Raw genomic sequence first — 8404 nt, forward strand, 5'->3', positions numbered from 1 at the left:
GAGCCGTTACATCACGTAGGTAAAAGCGAATAAATGAGCAGGGTGTTGACCATGCAGCCGCAGTGCAAATGTCCTGCATTGACATACCATTATGCAGAGCAGTCGAAGATGCGATACCCCTGGTGGAGTGTGCTTAGAGGTTGACAGGAGGCCCTAAATCTGATGCTCTGTAGGCTTCAGAAAAGGCCTCACACAGCCAGTGTGACAAGCGCTGGATGGATAACGGCGACCTGCAGAAGCATCTCTATAATGCACAAACAATTGTTGAGTTTGAAACGCATTGCAGCTGTGCGCGTTATGTAACACGTCAACGCCCGCACCGGGCAGAGAAGATGAAAAGATGCTTCTTCTTCTGATCTGTGGGGGGAGGGAAGAATCCCTCCAACGATATCTGTCTCGATTTAAAAGAGCTCGTGATGCTTTTAGGCATAAAGGCTGGGTTGGTCTGAAATCAGCTGAACTACCGTCAGCCTGGATTCTGAGACATGACGGAGCGGCAGAGAGGGCCGATAAATCACTCACCCTCTTAGCGGATGTTAAAGCCAGCAGCAGGGCTGTTTTAAGAGACAAGAATTTAAGTGAAACTTGATCCAGAGGCTCAAAAGGAGCCTTGATCAGGGCTCGCAGGACCAGCGTTAAATCCCACTGTGGAACGAGTGGGCGTGAAACCGGCCTATGTCTTTGTACACCTTTTAGAAACCGCTTCATCAGCGGGTGATTAAAAGCTGTTCTGTCTCCGAACCCTTCGTGGCAGGAAGAGATGGCTGCAGCGTACGTTTTAATCGTGCTGAATGCCAACTTCCTATCCATCAGCTGTTGAAGAAAGGACAGCACGCCACCTAATGGACATGAAGTGGCCTCCAGACCTTTCTCTGTACACCAGCGCTGAAAAGCCGTCCACTTTGATGTGTACAGGGCTGTGGTAGATGCAGCGCGTGAATCTTGAATTGTGCGCACTACCTCCTGAGGGAGACCCATCCTCTCTAAGCGGGACCGCTCAGCGGCCAGACCCACAGGTGCTGGCCTATTTCCAGGTAACTCCTGATCGCTCCTCCTGCTTGAAGGAGAGCATCTTCCCTCCATGGCAGGTCCACGGGCGACCTGACAACAGACGCTGCAGAACTGGGAACCATGGTGCGTTCACGCGCTCGGGAGCTACCAGGAGAGCTGTCAGTCCCTCCTCCTGAACTCGGTTCAGGAACCGTAAAATCAGAGGAGGAGGGGGGAACGCGTACAGAAGCGTTTTGGGCCACGGGCTGTGGGCAAATGCATCCACCCCCAGCGGTGGATCGTCTCGTGGGCTCAGGGAAAACCATAATTGGCACTGAGCGTTCTCTCGCGTCGCAAACAGGTCCACAGCTGCTTTGCCAAACTTCTGCCACGTCTGAAAAATCAGGTCTGGATGGAGAGTCCAGTCCGCGTGACGTGGGCCGCCCCTGGACATCACGTCTGCTCCTCTGTTCAGAAACGCCGGGTATGTAAACCGCTCTGATGGAAAGCAGGTTTTGGTGAGCCCAACACAGTAGCTTCCGCACAATGTGTAACATCTGGGCTGAACGCACACCCCCCTGGCGGTTTATGTACGCAGCAGTCACCATGTTGTCTGTGTGAATCAACACGTGCTGATTCTGTAGCACGGGAGCAAAATGTTGAATCACATTCAGCACTGTGCGACACTCCAAAACATTGATGTGGGCTGATGTGCGGTGGGGCCACAGCGCCCCTACTGCTTGAGATAGGCATGTCCCCCCCCAACCTGACAGAGACGCGTCCGTGAAGACTGACACGTGTGACGTGGGTCTGCTGACGGGGACTCCCTCTGACAGAGCCAGGGTGTTTCCCCAGTGTCGGAGGTCTGCACTCACGGAGGGAGGGACAGTGATCATCCGTCTTTTTGTTTTACTGGATCCACACGCAGACACGTAAACCACCTCTGGAGGCGTCTCATGTGTAACAAACCCAGCGGGACCACTGTGTGAGCTGATGACATCATTCCCAACAGCTTCATGACGGAGACAGCTGTTACCACTTTGCCAGGTCTTACGTGGCGTAGTTGGTTTTTTAGAGTGTCGATTCTTGTTTGTGATAAGCGAGCCGTCATGGTAATTGAGTTTAATTCCACTCCCAGATAAACAATTGTCTGGGCCGGGAAAATCGAGCTTTTCTTCCAGTTTATGGCGAAGCCCAGATTTAGCAGGTGTGATGCCAACACCTGAGCCTGTATCAGCGCTTCCTGTCTGGAGTGAGACAGGAGCAGCAGGTCGTCCAAGTAAAACAAAACTCTCATCCCTGCTCTGTGCAGTGGATGCAGGGCTGTCTCCACACACTTTGAGAACGTACGAGGCGCGAGGGAGTACCCGAAAGGCAGCCTGTTGTACTGGTACTTCATCCCTTGAAAGGCGAAACGCAGAAATTTTCTGTGTTTTGGGATGATTGGTACGTGAAAATAAGCATCTTTTAGATCGATGGAAACAAACCAGTCGTTTTTCTGGATGTTGTCCAACAGCTGTCTGTTCGTCAACATGTGAAAAGGTCTGTTCATGATCGCTTTGTTGAAAGCTGACAGATCCAGAATCGGTCTCATCCCTCCGGTCCTTTTGGGGACCAGGAAGTAGCGTGAGTAAAACCCTGTGTTTTCCTCCTCGTTGGGAACTCTTGAGATTACACCTTTTATCAGAAGCTCTTGGACTTCTGCATTTAAGGCTGAGACTTGGTCTGGTGATGACAGGACCGTCTCTATAACTCCTCTGAACGGAGGGGGTCGGGTTGTAAACTGCAGCGTGTAACCCTTGCATAACACTCTGTCCATCCATCTGTCCGGTGAGCATGTTTTTAGCCACTCTGCGTGACGTTCGTGGAGTGGACGTGCGTTTAAATGATGTGCCGTGTTTTGAACGGACGTCATCCAAAACTCCGCCTCGACCGCCGTCATGCGTCGCGGAAAAGTTTTCCGCGTGACCCAAGGCGAGGCTTCCTCGAAAGGGCTGTTCTGCGCGCGCCCGTGCGCTGTGTCTGGATCGCAGACCAACCTTCATGTCCGGGCGGGGCGGTGTGCGCTGAGGCGAGGCGTGTGTCAGCTGGTAACGTCGAGAGGCTGCACGTTTAACGTCGCTGTGCGAACGTTGAGAGGTGGAGGGCGTGACGTCATCAACGCTGTGCTGTCGAAGTGAAGGTTGTGAGCCTCGCGGGAGCGCACGTTTCCTCTGGAGGGACGCGCGCCGCTCTCGCTGAGGGCGGGGCCCGTCATTGGATTCATTCAGCTGTCTCACGCTTATGCCGCCGTGAGCTGCTGATCGCTGAGACGCGATGGATGACGGCCGCTCGCGTTCGCTCAGGAGAGGCGTGTGTTGTTTTTGCTGAGAGCGGGGACCTCCACCGGACCCGGCCTGCGGTCCCACATTTATACCGATGTGAGCCGGTGAGCGCCGGGCAGCTGTGCGTGCATCATCAACACAGCGCCGTTTGGATGGAGGCTGCTTGTCTCGCTCGGGTGCGCGTTTAACACCGTTTGGGTGGTGATCGTGCAGTTCTGATTGACAACAAGTTATTTCGCTTACCGTGGTGTCACGTGAGCGTCTGGGCATGTGATGGAGCGACGGTGGATTTAAAAAACCTTTATTTAAGGACACCGGCTCTCTATGTGTGGAGGATGTGTGTGTAGCGGCTGTGAGCTCATCCGAACTTACAGACTGGCTAAAAACAGGCATTTTGATCTTTGAAAAATCATTTATTTCAATTCCTGTGTCATTTATACACACATCCTCCTTTCTTAAATCTTTTCCCCCGTGAGCTCTGCGGTTTGTTTGCCCCGAGCGCCGTCTGCAGGCGATCTCTGGGGAAACGCTGAAGTGCAGGCTGCCGGAATGAGGAGGGGTGGTCTCTGGCGGGCGGGGCTGGTGGTGGAGCTGGGCGAGACGAAGCTGCTGCTGCCGTGGAGCGTCGATGTTTCTGCCTCTGCTCTCGACGGTCTCTCCAGCGGGCTGGGGGACGGGATGAGCCGCGCGGCTTGATGAGATGGCGTACCGCTTCCGACATCTCCTCCGACTGCTTCGAATTTGTCAGCATGGTCGTCAGGCTGCTTCCGAACAGCGCGTCCGATGAGATGGGGCCCTCCATCAGGTCCTTGTGCAGCTTTTCCAGCAGCAATGGAGAGTGACGGAGCCAGATGGAACGTTGGATTACCGTCATCCACGCTGCAATCCTCGACAGTCAAACCGTGGAAGCGGCGCACATGTTGAGGACGGCGTCTGCCGATTTACACAGGGAGCTCTTTGTCTCCTTCGGCAGGTCTGAGGCCTCCAGCCTTTTCGACATGCTAAATGCTAACAGCGCCACGTTGTTGTTAGCCGCGGCCGCCTGAAAAGCACACTGGTGGGCTCTGTTGGAGAGCGCGGTCGCCACCTGGTCGTGTTTCCCCGGAGGGACGGGACGCTTCTCCAGCCTGGACATCTTCACTCCGAAGGCTTCCGCGAGGCTTGGCTCCAGGGGGGGGGACCGAGGAATAGCGTCAGTTGCCTTACAGAGGGAGTTCTTTGTCTCCAAGGCAGGTCTGCGGCCTTCAGTCCCTTGGACATGCTATATGCTAGCAGCGCACGTTGTTGCTAACTGCGGCTGCCTGGAAACACGTCGGTGAAAAATAACCTTTCCGCCGATCATCCGAACTGGCGGGAAAAGGCGAGGGACGTAGAAAAAAGGGGTCCCTTCATGTCAGCCTCCTCCCGGGTTCCGCCGGGCAACCCCTGAGGGCGCCGTCGGCCGGGAGCGGTGTGATCGCCGATGCGAAACGAGGTGGGATGGGGTGAGCATTCACTCAGCCCCCCTCCACCTACACTACGCTCCCCAGGAGGGAATGAGCAGCGGGGGCTGCAGCTGAGCACACCTTGCCCCGGAGGAACCATCCGGTTCGCCCCGAGGGTCGGCGATAAGAGGAAAAAACACAAGATGGCGTTGTCCAGCGTGTAGTGACCTGTCACTGGGAAATGTTCCCCGACGCTTACCTTGGAATAAGACTGCTGTCATCTTCTCCTCGGGGAGGAGAACTCACCGGACGACCGGAGGTCGACTGCCGGGCCAAGCATCCTTCACAAAGGTTGGTCATTTACACAATTTATCTTCTTTGTTCTTCTGACAGTGCTATATTAGCTCGCTGAAGAAAAAATGGGAGCCGATTTCCCGCTCTTAACGTAATTTATACGGACCGGGTGGGGCCCACACAGCAGGTGGGCGTGGACTAAATTTTTTCAGTGCTTATGCTCTGCATAACGGGATAAACCCATCAGCGACAGCCTTAAAGGGCGAAGCCTATATGAAATAGAACTGAGTTTTTCCTTTCCACTGTTGCCTTTGTGTTTGCTCAGGAGACTGTGACAAAGTGAAGATTCAACGCATCTTCTGGCTTTCTTATGTATGTGAATGTTTTTGTTCAGTGCCCTGAGATGACTTCTGTTGGCACTTGGTGCTATATAAATAAACTGAACTGAATTGTATGTTTAATAAAAATAACAATTATTTACATATTTGGCAATGTAATATATGATAAGTTTATCTAACAAAACAAACAAAAAAATTAAATAATATTTTGAAAATGGCTTCTCACTTATGTATTTTTCAAGTCATTACATGAATTGGGAAATTTATTTTTATTTTTAGTCTACCTTAAATAACCTTTTAAATGATTAATAAAGCACCAAATATCATTAAGTAGCTCATTGTTGCCAACACAACATTGTTTACTGTGTGTTGAAATTCACAAATGTACTTTTATCACAATGTATTTTTCTAAATAATAAAGTGTTATGCAGCAGAATAAGGTCATGTAACTAAACAAATAAACAGTAAATAAACATTACATTTATAAAGAACAATAATAAGCATTGATAAGGATTGTTTTTTTTATATTGTAAACAAAACCAATATCAAAACAACAATAAAAATGGACTTAGCACCATTGAGTGACTGAATTCACATGATCAGCTTATAGGATGGTTCTGATTGGAAGTCATGGTTATTTAAATAAACACAAGACAAAAGTTTTGATCTTTGAGTCAATTTAAACTTTACTGTGAAAACACTGTTTTTGACTTTCAAACCATTATAGAAAATATGTTTTTAGAGTTTGTGGTGTTTTTGATTTCTTTCAAATGGTGACTTTTAGTTAGATTTTGTTGGCTTCATTTGGGTTTCTCCAGCATTATTTTCACTCATTTACTCTAACTATTAATTTTCTCTCTGTTGTGTTTTTAAACATTTTGCTTCCTGCCATTGTTCTTTTTTGGCGTCTAATTTTGTGTATTCTATCTGCTGTTCAATTCCCTGCTTTGGTGGTTTACTCTCCATCTGGTGGCCTCCAGATGTTTACATCTGCGGTTTTATCTCATCCACAGCAGTTCTGTTCAGGAATGGTATGAAAGTAATCAAGACCAACATTGGTCCAGCGGTTCAAAAAATAAAAATGAAATTAAAAATAAACATGCAAAGTTAAAAATCCTGACTTTTCTGTGGTGCAACATAGACAACCTCAGTGAAGTTCCCACTTAACAGAGGAAGGTGATAATTAAGACTGGGTCCAGTTACAGGCAGAAGATCTCCAATCAGTGCTAAAAGTCAGAAAGTCTCTGATTGAGGTCACAGCAACTTAAAGCAGAAAATGGAATAAGACAAAAGTCATTAAATCACCCATAGATTAAATATCTCAATGACTCTAAAAAAATTGTTTGCCTTTGTGTAGAAAACTGTAGGACAACTCAAACCTGATTAGCTATTTTTAAGTTAATTTACTATAATGTTTACAATAAATGGTTATGTGGCGCAAACGACAATAAAGAATCTCTGACTCTGACTCTGATAAATGATGCATAACCATAACAACAAGGTGTTTTTTACAACTGGGAGCTGCTGATTAACATCTCAAAAGCTCAAATAATACCTCAACTACAGCCCCAAATCCCAAATGGGTTTAAAGGAGGTACCATGGATGAATTCCCGTCTACCTGGCGATGGTGCTCGAGTGCATGACTGCCGAGATCCTGGAGTTGGCAGGAAACGTGGCTTGTGACAACATTAGGAGCATGATCGTCCCCCAGCACCTGCAGTTGGCTGTACGCTATGAAGAGGAGCTCATCAGGCAGCTTGGAGGAGTGGCCATTGCTTGAGGAAGGGTTCTGCCCGGCATTTGGGCGGTGTTGCTGCCCAGGAGGACTGAGAGGCCCGTTGGATCTGGGTGGACGGATTGGCATCATATGACCAGATTCTTCGGATCCACTTCGGGAGACCCTTCCTGCCCATAGCTATCAGCATCTATACTAACTCTTGAATGAAACCAGGATAACGAGTTACAACAAGATTCAATTTCCCTTTGGGATTAATAAAGTATTTTTGAATTGAATTGAATATAATTATATGACAAAGTTTAGTACTTCTGCCCAGCCCCTTTTACAGACATTTTGATGTCTTATAATACTACTAATAATATACATAAAAATATTATTAACTATTTTGTAAAAATATCATTTACCTTGGTAGTAAATTTATGTTATGTTTGTTTGTTTGTTTGTTTGTTTGTCACAGGTTAACACAAGGTCAGCAATGCAATGAAATATTCAGGATGAGAAGAACTGATTTGACTCGGAATAAATAAATCAAAATAAGAAATACTAAAGCATGCTATAAGGGTACAAAATAAAGTACAAAAAGGTGAAAAAGACATAATATTTACAAGGTTCAAAAGAAATATAGTAAACAACAACATGGTAGAATACAATGGTGCAAGTAGGGTGAATTTGTATGAATAAGTATTTCACAAGTGGTAATATAAGCTTAAATGAGATATATTGCACATAACTAACATAAACTGCACAGGTTGTGTGACAGGTTATTGCACAGATAGTGAGTAACATGGAGATTAATTGAATAAGAAAAAAACCAGTATATGACATACATGACACAGCCATATAGTGCAGCAGCAATAAACACATTAGTTGTCACAGATGTGGCTTGATGCAATATTATTGTCAGTTGTTCAGTATTATTATGAAGAGTTCAGTAATTTGACAGCTTGTGAGGAATAACTGTCTTTGAGTCTTTTCGTGCGCAATGACAGACTCCTGTATCGTCTGCTTGAGGGTGATAGAGGGAAGAGTCCTCGTGCTGGGTGGGTGTGGTCCTTAATGATGCTTAATGACTGATTGACGTCCTGTTAGCCTCTTCATTAACACGCAGGGCACTGTATCGTTAAAAAACTTTTAGCTACAGACCCACGCAAGCAGCACCTGCTACAAAACACCACCTAACACCCCAAAAGCAAATATCAGCACTCACGTTGTGATGCCATGTGATCAAATACATCATTGAAAGTAAGAGCAGCATCATGAAAATATACAGAAAAGCACAACATTAAACAAGGTGC

This window comes from Nematolebias whitei, chromosome 8 (genome assembly GCF_014905685.2).
Source record: "Nematolebias whitei isolate Nwh7 chromosome 8, NemWhi1, whole genome shotgun sequence".
NCBI classification, from domain to species: domain Eukaryota; kingdom Metazoa; phylum Chordata; class Actinopteri; order Cyprinodontiformes; family Rivulidae; genus Nematolebias; species Nematolebias whitei.